Below are 11,997 nucleotides of genomic sequence, written 5' to 3'. Positions count from 1 at the left end.
GCAACAAGGTAGTTAAGTATGAATGCATGCTAGAAGTAAATTGTCGGGGCATTGGATTCACACTAGTATTTTGAGCAAACTCATGGGTTCAACCTCATTTTATTTGAAGAGAAGAAAAAGTTTCAACTAGTCAAGATCCGGGTCACAATACAACCACCCTAACTGTTCCTAATTATATGGGCCATCAAGTGTATCATATGTTGGCAATAGCTGAGGAGCCCATGGATTTCCTTGGGGGCTGAGTACACGTCTACCATCGCCTTGACCTTTGCTAGTAATCATGGAAGATCTTGACTCCCATTCAAAGTAAGGGCAAATCGATCCATCCACATCATCGCTTCTCGGTGCAATGAGTCAATCACCCTTCCTTTTGACTCCTTTTCCGCATTGATGTGTCATTATTTTCTGCTATTTCTTAACCCTTTTTGTCACCATTTTAATTACTGATTAGCCTTAATTGTCAAATTAATTATGCAGTTTCATCATTTGGGCCTACTTGACTAATTTTGTGTTTTTAATTTAATTTTAGGAGAATTATAAGCAATTGGGCTTGGATTAGGAATTGGGCTGAACCGGCTTGGACTTGAAGAAAGCAGACAATTTTATTTTATCCAATTTTATTTTATTTGGGCCAGTTTTATTTTATTTCATTTTTGGGCTTGGACTTTAATGCATAAATGTAAACTTTGGGGCTGAGGACATATATAACAGCACCAGGATTTTAGTGAGAAAAGAGAGTTTTGGGAGGAGGATAATTTTAGGGTTTTGCAATTCCAGTTTTTACTGTTCATGCACATTGTTCACATAGCAATAAATTTCATTTTCTGCTTCAATCTGCAATTTCGTTTTCTGCTGATTAATGGAAGGCTAAGTCTCTAGTGTTGTTTTCTCTTGAGAATCAAGCACAACTCTCTTTGAGGTTTTGTTATTACTATTGAATTTTGATCAGTTTTTCCTTTTCACCAATTGCTCTCTATTTGTTGCTATTAATTCATGCATGCTTAATGCTTGATTAATTGTCTTTGCGCTTAATTTACGTTCATGCTTAATGATCAGTTTCATTCATGATTAATTGGTGTATGTGTTGCTTAACCACATAATGACAGCCTTATGTTAATTTTTGCTTAGTAATTTAATTTAGGGTTGGAGTACGTGGTTAAACTGATTAGGGATAAATTCTCGTAACCTAGGATAAGAGACTTGCTTGTGAATCAAAAGGGAAACAACATGTTTTAATTATGTTATTTCTTTAATTCGAATTAGCTTGCTGTTTAATTTACAAAAATAGATACCCCCCAATTCGTTACTATTTTATTACTATCTGCTATGAACGTTTGGTTGACCATTGCTCGTTGGGAGATGACCTAGGATCACTTCCTAGATACTGCATTTTTAATGTTTATTTGATTCGGGTACGACCTTGATCAAATTTGGCGCCGTTGCTGGGGAGCAGTGGGCCAAAGGTTCATAATAGTATTTAGTTGTTTTGTGTTGTGTAGTGTTCTATTTTGCATTTCAGTCGCGTCCCCTGTTTAGTGACTGTTTCAGCTTTGTGTTTTTCTGTGAACAGTAATTAGCGATTGGGAACTAGCGACTGATTTTGCAATTTAATTAGCTATTTTTGTTTTGATAGGTAGAGTTGTTATTTTTGGCTGATTTTTTGTGTGGTAGCTTCTTTTGATTTATATTTTGTGTGAAAAATACCAGGAGAACTTGGTGTGGCAGTATTTGAGAGAGACAAAAATTTTGGGAACTTGTTTTTAGCAAAACTTAAAACAACCATAACTTTTGCTCTGGGTATCAGATTGACTATTATTATATATGAATTTGGGGTCTCCCAAACTCGAAAAATCAGCCGTTTACTACGTTTTTATTTTTTTTATTTTTCAAGTATTATTGTCCTATTTTTCTAAACTTTTCTTAGGTAGTTTTCATTGTTAGACTTTGAATTTTTGTTTGAAATTTTTTGTGCTATCTTTTCATGATTTTAGGGTGTTGCTCACAAAATTTCAGCCCATTTGGATATAGTTTGAGTATAGCTGTAGTTTTACCCCTTTGTTAGGTGCTTGTTGAGAGATACATGATTTGTTGCATATAGTGCATGACTAGGGGCAATCCAGGTGATTTACAACCCTTTGATCCTGAAATAGATAGAACCTTTCATATAATAGTTAGCCATAGTGTGCAACCTGATCATTCTATGCATTTCGAGCATTTTGAGCATTCAACTACTAATTTTCATACTGAGAACATGGCTTAACCTCCACCTCGTGAGAGGACTCTTAGGGAGATGGCTGCACCTGATTTCACTTATGAAAGCTTGTGCATTCAATATCCTGATGAGGGTGCTCCATATGTTCTCAAGATTGGACTAATACATTTGCTGCCCAAGTTTCACGGTCTTGCAGGTGAAGATCCTCATAAGCATCTTAAAGAGTTCCATATTGTTTGTTCCACCATGAAGCCCCCTGATGTCCAGGAAGATCATATCTTTCTAAAGGCTTTTCCTTATTCTCTAGAGGGAGTGGCAAAAGATTGGCTGTACTACCTTGCTCCTAGGTTCATTTCCAGTTGGGATGACCTTAAGAGGGTGTTCTTGGAGAAATTTTTCCCTGCATCTAGGACCACTGCCATCAGAAAAGACATTTCAGGCATCAGGCAACTTAGTGGAGAGAACTTGTATGAGTATTGGGAAAGATTCAAGAAATTGTATGCAAGCTGTCCTCACCACCAGATTTCTGAGCAACTCCTTCAATATTTCTATAAGGGACTTAGAAACATGGAGAGGAGTATGATTGATGCTACCAGTGGTGGAGCCCTTGGTTATATGACTCCTGTTGAGGCTAGGAGTTTGATTGAGAAGATGGCTTCCAACTCCCAACAATTCAGTGCAAGAAATGATGTTATTGTCCTTAAAGGAGTCCATGAGGTGACCACAGATTCATCTTCATCTACTGAAAATAAAAAGATTGAGGGAAAACTTGATGCCTTGGTCAACCTAGTAACTCAGCTTGCCATGAATCAGAAAAGTGCACCTGTTGCATGAGTTTGTGGTCTATGCTCTTCTGCAAATCACCATACAGATCTTTTTCCTTCTTTGCAACAATCTGGAGTCAATGAACAACTTGAAGCTTTTGCTGCAAACATTTATAATAGACCCCCTGATGCAATCCTACCCCCCAAGGGCATTAGATAGAAGACTCCAAGAAGATTGGGCCAAAAATGCAAGAGAAGGCCCTAGGGTTTTCATGAGCCTTAGGGTAGATTTCGGGCCCATGGGCTAAGTATGAGCCCACTTATCTTGGTACATATTAGATTAAGGTTTCATTAATTTTGGGCCTTGTATTTAGGGCTCCATAATGTAGGTAGGATACCCAAGAAATATAGGATTTTTCAGCCTTTGTATTTTAGGGCACCTAGACTAGTTTTTGTATCAGGGGTAGTTTTGTAATTTCACATGCACTAAGTGGATATTTGATGTGTGTGGTTGGAAATAAATTTAATTGAATTGGTAGAAGCCCAATCCAATTAAATTTTAGAGGGGGAGGTGAGCATTTGCTTACTACACCCCATTGCCACATCATATAGTCACACTTTGTGCATGTCCTTCATGCTTTTCATGCCTCATGACACCTAAGCACACTTAGTGGAGAATCTTGGAATTGATCTTGGATTAGTGGGCTGAACCATAACTAAAATTCACTAATCATAATTAGTGAAATTTTGGCTCCAAAGTTTGGCTCCACAAATTCAATTTCAAATTCAAGTGAAATTTGAATTTCCCTCCAATTTTTTTGTGACACTTAGGCTATAAATAGAGGTCATGTGTGTGCATTTTTTTCAATTTTGATCATTTAAATATTAACTTCAGATTTCAGAGCTCTTTTAGAGAACAAAATTCCGTGCTCTTCTCTCCCTCTCCTTTCATTCATCTCCTTCTTCCTCCATGCTCTTATCCATGGCCTCCTATGGTGGTGAGCTTCTTCTAGACTCATCTTCTCCTTGAAGTGACGTCTTCTCTATCTCTTCCTTCTCCATTCCGCTGCCATTCATCTTCCAAGGAGCAAAGGAATCCATTGATGAAGAAGATCCTAGGCCTACAAGCTCCAATGGAGCTTACATCATGTGGTATCAAGAGCATCTTCATCTAGGTGATGTTCTTTTGCTTCCTCTATCTTTTTGTTCGGTGAATTCTCTTTAATTCCTTGTTCTTAATCTTATTCTCCATGTATATCCTCCATTTTCTTGTGGTTTGGTGCTGTTTAGAGTAGATTAAAAAAAACAATCTACACTTGTTCTTGCATTTCTATGGTTCAAATTTTGTAGATCTACTCTTGAATCTTGTTTTTGTGTTGATTTTAGGTTCTATCATTTTTCATTCATAATATTCTTGTGCTGAACCTTAGATCTAAATTTTCTTCCAAAATATTGATTAGAAAAAAAAAACACAAAAATCAAAGTGTAAATCACTTAATCCATGTTGTCTTAGAGTCATGTTTAGTCATAGTAATTGTCACATTATGTTCTAAGTTTGTGTTGAATTTTTATTTTGTTGATTGAATTCTAGATACATTTGTTCATGTATTCTTGTCATTCTTAGCCTATCTTTTGAATTTTGAGTCTAATTCATGCATGTTATTTAGTTCATAACATGTTCTAAATCAATTCCTAGAAGTAGTCTTGTTCTTGAACTTTTTTTTGTTTTCTAAGTTTCCTACATGATGCCTATGATGAAGTTGAGTTGTGGTGCTGAGTTGTGGCTGGATTTGTGAATCAAATAAGTATTAAGCTCTCTTGAATTGTGTTATTCAAGATAATTGAGCATAAGCAAACACAAATTGTAACTATCCAAGCCTTAAGCAACATAAACACTACTCTTGATTTCTAGGTTGAAATCGCTGGTGCTGGCAGCTTGAACATACAAAATTGTATAAATTACTGGGAATTGGTCACTACTATTTTTGAGCTGAAATTTTTACTGAAGTTTCTAGACATCTGGAAAAAAATTATAAAAAAAGAACCAAGCGATTTGGATTAAAGGAAAAAATAAGAAAAATCACACAAGTTAGCAGAAAAATCAGTGTCAAGGAAAAAAAAAGTCAAAGGGAAGTGTGCTTGTTGTTTTGGCTCAAACATTTGTTCTATAGTTGGTGCCTATTTTATACCAATCCTAGTTCTGAAATTTAAATTGAAAATTATTGTGAAAACAAGTGCCGAAACTAGAGGTTTCTTGAGTCTTTTTTTTTTTTAGTTTTTCTACTCTACTCTAGAGCCATTCTAGGTTTCTCTTTGAGTCCTAGCTTGCTTTTTTGTGCTTTTCATTGCTTTAATTGTTGAATAATCCTTGAAAATTTGTCTTGTTAAAACTCTATTGGTTTAGCTTTCATTTCATTTTTTTTTTTGGTCTTTGGTTATTGCTTGTCTCTTTGTTTCCTTGTTTGTGAGTTGCCATACAGGGAATTGGAAAGGAGGATTGGTGCCATATCTTGAAGAATTTGAGTCAAGAAGAAAGGGGCCAACAACCTTAAGAGCTATTGGACTAAGAAGCACTCCAAATTGAGTGAAACACTAAAGAGAGAATACCCACCACAATTGAGGACCTTTTTTTTCTTTGTAATTTTGTATTTGGCAATTTGCTTTGCTTTCAAATTTTGTAACAAAAAGGCCTTTCATTGGAAGTAAGTTGGGAGCCTCCGCTAGGTCACCCTACTTCCATTTGTGTGTAATAATTTTAGGCAATTTTCCCTTAGGATAGTGAGTTTTTTGTTGGGAACCTTAAATGAGGTCATCCAAACACTCTTAGGATCCGCCTAGTTTGCATTACTTGCACTTTAATTTCTTGCTTACTTTCATAGCTTATTTCTTTTACCCTTCATTGTCAAACCGCCTTGATAGCTTTCCTTTTACCAATTAGTTTTTACCTTATCTTTCACACCTCTTTTAGTGTTTATTTTGGCTAGTTTCAACCATAGTTTCTTTTACCTTTTGTTTTCAAACCCCCAACAAGAAAGAACCATAACTTAGGAACCAACATGAGTCTTCATTCTTCATCTAGTGTTAATGGTGAGGGTTCTACTCCTAAGGACCCCTTGTATAAGATATTAGATGAGTTGAGATCCCTTAAGTTGTGGAAAGAAAAACAAGAGAGAAAAGAAAAAGGTAAAAAAAGAGTTGAAGAAATAAGTCAAGATGAAAGAGAGAAAATAAGAGAGGAAGAAAGAAGAAAAATAATGAAAGAAATGAAAAGAGAAAAACATGCCTCCTTTAGTAGTCATGACTCTTGCAAGAGTTTAAGTGAAGAACTTAGCAACTATTATAGAGGGCGCCATAGCTCACATACTAAACATCACTCCCAAAGAAGAGAACATGATAGAAGGCCTCAAGAGGTTAACATTAGCCTCCCATATTTCCATGGAAAAGATAATGTTGAGGCCTACTTAGATTGGGAAATGAAGGTTGAACAACTCTTTGCTTGCCATCATATTAGAGATGAGAGAAAAGTTCCACTGGCTACCCTTAGCTTTCAAGGGTATGCCCTCTATTGGTGGACTTCCCTTGTTAGGGAACGAAGGATTCATGGGGATCCTCCAGTAGAGTATTGGAATGATCTTAAGAGTGCCCTTAGGAAGAGACACATTCCCTCCTACTATAAGAGGGAGCTTATGGACAAGCTCCAAAGGCTTAGACAAGGGAGTATGAGTGTTTAAGAATATAGACAACAAATGGAATTACTCCTTTTAAGAGCTGGACTTAGGGAGGAGGTAAGAACAAGCATAGCTAGGTTCCTTAGTGGGCTTAATATGGAAGTGAGGGACAAGGTTGAACTCCTTCCATATAGGGACCTAGATGAGCTAGTCCAACTTTGTATAAGAGTGGAGCAACAACTTAAAAGAAAGCCTTCTTCAAAATCTTATGGCTCTCACTCTTATCCAAGGAAGGACCAAGCCCATGGAATTTTAGGGGCTGCACCTTCAAAACCCAAGGAAGATAAGGGTAAGACCATAGAGAAATACACCCCTAAGACTAGTTCCCAAGAAAGGAGTAGCAACATTAAATGCTTCAAATGTCTTAGGAGAGGTCACATTGCCTCTCAATGCCCCACAAAGAAAACCATGATCATGAGGGGTCAAGACATTTATAGTAGTCAAGAGGAGACTACTTCTTGCCCTTCCTCTAGTGGAAGTGAAGATGAGGTAAGGGGTGAAGAGTCTAGTGAGGAAGTCTACCCCCATGAAGAAGGTGACCTCTTAATGGTTAGAAGGCTCCCTGGAGGTCAATCTTGTGATCTATCTCAATCCCAAAGAGAGAACATGTTTCATACAAGATGCAAAATTTTAGATAAAACTTGTTCTCTCATTGTGGATAGTGGATCTTGTTGCAATTGTTGTAGCACAAGATTAGTTTCCAAGTTGAACCTCACTATCATTCCCCACCCAAAACCTTATAAACTTCAATGGCTCAATGAGCAAGGGGAAATGATAGTTAACCAACAAGTGAAGGTACCTTTCTCCATTGGGACATATAAGGATGAAGTTAATTGTGATATAGTTCCCATGGAGGCAGGACATATTTTTTTAGGAAGGCCATGACAATTTGATAGGAAGATTGACGCAACGTGCCCTTTTGCGGGCGAGCGAAGGCGAGGCTCACGGGTGCGCTTTCCAAAGGAGGAAAGGTGCGCGGAGTCGCCACCAACGTTTATTTGTGGAAAACGTCGGAAAAACCGAAGGAAACTGGTCACAATGAAAATTCTAAGTTCGGAAGTTGTATTTACGTTTGAGGAAGGTATTAGCACCTCTCACGTTTGTCTCAAAGGACAACAGCCTATTTTTTAGAATTGTGGAAATTGTGTTACCTTAACTTTATTTCTTTTTATTTTTTGAGGTCAACAAAAGCGGGGCTTTTGCTCTTACGTACCCTCCATCGAAGAGGAAATCAGACCTACGTAGTTCTTTCTTAAACGTGAATCAAGCGATTCTTTTTACTTGAAAGGTGATCATTTTAAGGCGTTGGATCTTAAAAATGATCCATTTTACTTGGTAAGAAACTGAAATGATAAACTTTCAAAACCCTATTTTTTGTGGACGAGCTTGACTTGGCGAATTGATTTCAAAACCCTAGTTATTAGTCAATTCAATTAAGAATGAGAAATCCCAAAGAGAAAACGTCCAATTGATTTTTTTCTTTATTTTACTAAAAGGTATTTTTTGATTATTATATTATTATTTTACCTCTTTTTTGATTTCCAACGTGGTTACGGCACGACCGAACGGTCGGAATTCATTTTAACAAAAATTAACGAATACTACAATTCAAATGATCGGTGGAAATTTATTTTATTTTTAGATTAGGCGAGAAATGACTTAAATAAATTACTTAAGCACGTCAAAAGGGGGTATAGAAAGCGAATGAAAACGAGAATAAAAATACATGAAACAAAATGTGGACCACCACGGGTACATAGAATAAATTGAAAAGCTCGGTTTGAGGTACTTACCCGTTGAAGACTGAAGAAAGCGAAGAACGAACGACGAATGTTGAAGAACGGTCGAGAATCTTTGCGTAATTACTCACGGAAACATTACGAAAGCGCCTCGGCTTGGATTTTCTTCACGGAAGTAATTTTCCTCAGCAATTTCGAGAGAATAAGAAGTGCCAAGAAGGCTGAACCCCTTCTCCCTTCACTCCTCCCCCTATTTATAGCAAAATAGGGGAGGAGCTTGCCACCCAGCTTGCCCAGGCGAGCAAGGTTGCTTCCTCCAGAAGCAACAGCCTTTTGGAGGAAGAATCTGGAAGGCCCAATTGGGCTTGATTGCTATTTGTACCCCCCTTTTTACTAAATGCACCCCCCTCTACCTTTTTTTGGTAATTCTTTTTCCGTAACGTTACGAAAATTTACGAATTTCGTAACGATACTTATTTTCCTTCCGCAAGGTTACGAGTCCTTACGGATTATGTATTTACTCTTTTTTAGCTTTCGAAGAAGTTATGAAAACTCACGGATTGCGAAAAATACCTCCTTTCAATTTCCGTCACATCACGGAATTTTCACGGATCGCGTAAGCCTGCTTCCTTTTGATTTTCGGCACGTCTCTGGACTTCACATATTGTGCAACAAAGGGTGCCAAATATCTCGAAGCGGCCAATCAATGGTTGTATATCATCAAATTATAATCCCCGGACGAAATTAGGGTATGACAGTTGCCCCTCTTTACATACCTCTCATCGGAGATAAGAGGAAAGCAAAGATAAGACACTAATTTCGTCCATCCTGCCCTTTCCGTGATGACGATTCTCGTCTCTACTCCTTCTTTTTTGCTGTACAACACAAAACATAATACAAACAACAACAAGAACAACGAATATAATATACATATACACATATACACATGTTTGGCGAAGGAACCGATCCGGAAAACAACAGAAGAACATATTTCCCAGTCACCAGAGGCTCCGCGCTTGATAATGGAGGACACATGAACAGCGCTAGGCAATGACATTCATGGGGCTCCGAAAAAGGTGGAGAATGGAGGATTGCCTTGAGGGTCCACACTTAGGCAATCATGAAACATAGCTCCAAACTCGAAGGTGGAGGACACATGAACAACGCTAGACAATAACATTCATGGGGCTCCGAAAAAGGGGGAGAATGGAGGATTGCCTTGAGGGTCCGCACTTAGGAAATCATGAAACATAGCTCCAAACTCGAAGGTGGAGGACACATGAACAGCGCTAGGCAATAACATTCATGGGGCTCCGAAAAAGGGGGAGAATGGAGGATTGCCTTGAAGGTCCACAATTAGGCAATCATGAAACATAGCTCCAAACTCGAAGGTGGAGGACACATGAACAGCGCTAGGCAATAACATTCATGGGGCTTCGAAAAAGTGGGAGAATGGAGGATTGTCTTGAGGGTTTGCACTTAGGCAATCATGAAACATAGCTCCAAACTCGAAGGTGGAGGACACATGAACAGCGCTAGGCAATAACATTCATGGGGCTCCGAAAAAGGGGGTTGGCAGGACCGAACGGTCCACCGGGTTTTTCCACCTGAAAGGCAAACATGCTTTTTGTAAAGAAAAATAAATCATTCGCGAGAGCACCATATCTTAGAGAAACAATATACTTGTGCCAAGGGTAATCTTCCTTGTAACCGAGAATGAAGGGCAGGACGTCAACTTTTAGCTTTCAAATGAACATGCATGGGAAACATCGAGCTAAGCTGAAAATAAATCACTCATAGTGTATAAAACTCACAAGGCAAGTGTTTTATCCTATTCCCAAACCATAACTGCACCATGACTCTATTTTGCACACGACTTCCTATCGAATCAAAGATCAAACGTACGATCACGGACCAATAGGATTTTCTCGAGGGTAGTGTTTTTTTGGAGAGGAAGCTGGGTGTTTCGGTCTTTTCCTCTTTGTTCATGTGGGGTGGGATATCGCCAGTCGAGAATGACTTTGAATGGCAATTCGAAAGGAAGAGACACCAAAAATGGGTTTTCCTTTGCCGACAGTCACTTATTTTTGCCGAAAATTTATCTGGTCTGAAGATTTTCCATTCCCTTTCTTTCATTGATCGAGAATTACTCTGTTTTCCTTCGATCTCTTCCATTTTCACTTCCTTTCGATCTTCGATCGAGAATCCTTCTTTTTCTTTCTTTTTTATTGTTCTTTTTCTTTGTTTTCTTTTCATTTCTTCCTTTTCTTTCCACTTCCTCCTTTCCTTTCTTTGGGAAATCGGGTTTCAGCATTCTATTAGCTCTCCCTTGAGGAGATTCCGCTGTCCTTTGCTTCGGGGGAAAGGATGAGGATTCTTTTGATAGGCCAAGGTTCAAAAAAATGTCTAAGGTTGTGTTTCAATGGGGTCTTTTATCGTGGGAACCCAATCTTGATATCTGGGGCAAAACAAATTTGGGTGTCAAGGTGTCGGTCTCGGGTCAAACTCCCATATTACTCCACAAGGCACGCGTGACAATGATGATTTGAAAACAACATGCAAAATTAGTCATGGCTACAGCCAGGTGGGCACTCAAGCATCCCATTTATGGCATTGTGATACTACGGTTGGGAATTTACACAAACAGACCCAACGTTTCCCAATTATGTTCTTTTATCAGTTCAATGAATTCATCCATCCTTATCTCGGTTATTCCAGAAAATAAACTCTTAGCATCAGTCCCCTGTTTCCAGAAGATACGTTTGCTCTTTACGAATGATTTATACTTCTTAACTATAACATGTCGACCTTCACGGTCTTTCTTACTTTTTCCTTTTTGTTTCATTCACAAAATTATACACCTGTGGTCCTTTATGAGGAAAACCTTTCTTTGTACATCTATATTCTTATACATGACAAACTTTTTATGTACACGCATTGGAACTCTTTCTCTTTACGTCACACGGTCTATATACAAACCCTATTTATGTTCAAAGATTTTTTTATTTTTCCCAACACACACTTATGGTTCACACAAAAGTTTCTTCATATACACTCGTTGCTCACACACACAAGAATTCCTTTCCACGCATCATTTACACAAAAAGAAAATCCTTTTATACACACTTTCCTTTTTCTTTGCATACGCAGACATTTTATTCACAACGCTTCTTTCTTTTTATTAGGATTTTTGGTTCATTTTATTTTTAGGAAGACGTTCCTAAATGAAAAACTCTACACGGTTTCAGAATTTCAACAAACACTATTGACAACAATGAAACAAGTACCGACGTAACAACTCAAACGATATGTATGTACAAAACAAAAGTCAATCAACATGAAACAAACGTTAGTCCGTTAGTCAAACAAAAATATATAACAGGAAAAATGGAAACAAAAAGAAATATGGATCAAGGGATCTCCCAATCATGTGGCCCCGCTCCCTCCTAAGAAATCAAGTAAATCGGTCATCTCCTCGTCCTCGCGGGCCTCATCTGCCTCGTTGGGAGCCTCTGCTGGTGCCTCTGCTGGCGCCTCTCCTGCCCGGGCCTCAG

General features: G+C 38.2%; 1 non-coding gene across 1 annotated transcript; it reads right to left on the bottom strand.

The window, feature by feature from the left end:
* Positions 1-2,629: 2,629 nt before the first annotated feature.
* Positions 2,630-2,736, bottom strand: LOC112999643 (small nucleolar RNA R71). The gene has a single exon (XR_003264854.1). It is a non-coding gene; the product is annotated as a small nucleolar RNA R71 (small nucleolar RNA).
* Between the last annotated feature and the right edge of the window lie 9,261 nt (positions 2,737-11,997).

The sequence above is a fragment of the Glycine max genome, chromosome 15 (assembly GCF_000004515.6).
Source record: "Glycine max cultivar Williams 82 chromosome 15, Glycine_max_v4.0, whole genome shotgun sequence".
In the NCBI taxonomy this organism is placed as follows: domain Eukaryota; kingdom Viridiplantae; phylum Streptophyta; class Magnoliopsida; order Fabales; family Fabaceae; genus Glycine; species Glycine max.
This window is presented reverse-complemented; position numbering and strand designations above follow the sequence as displayed.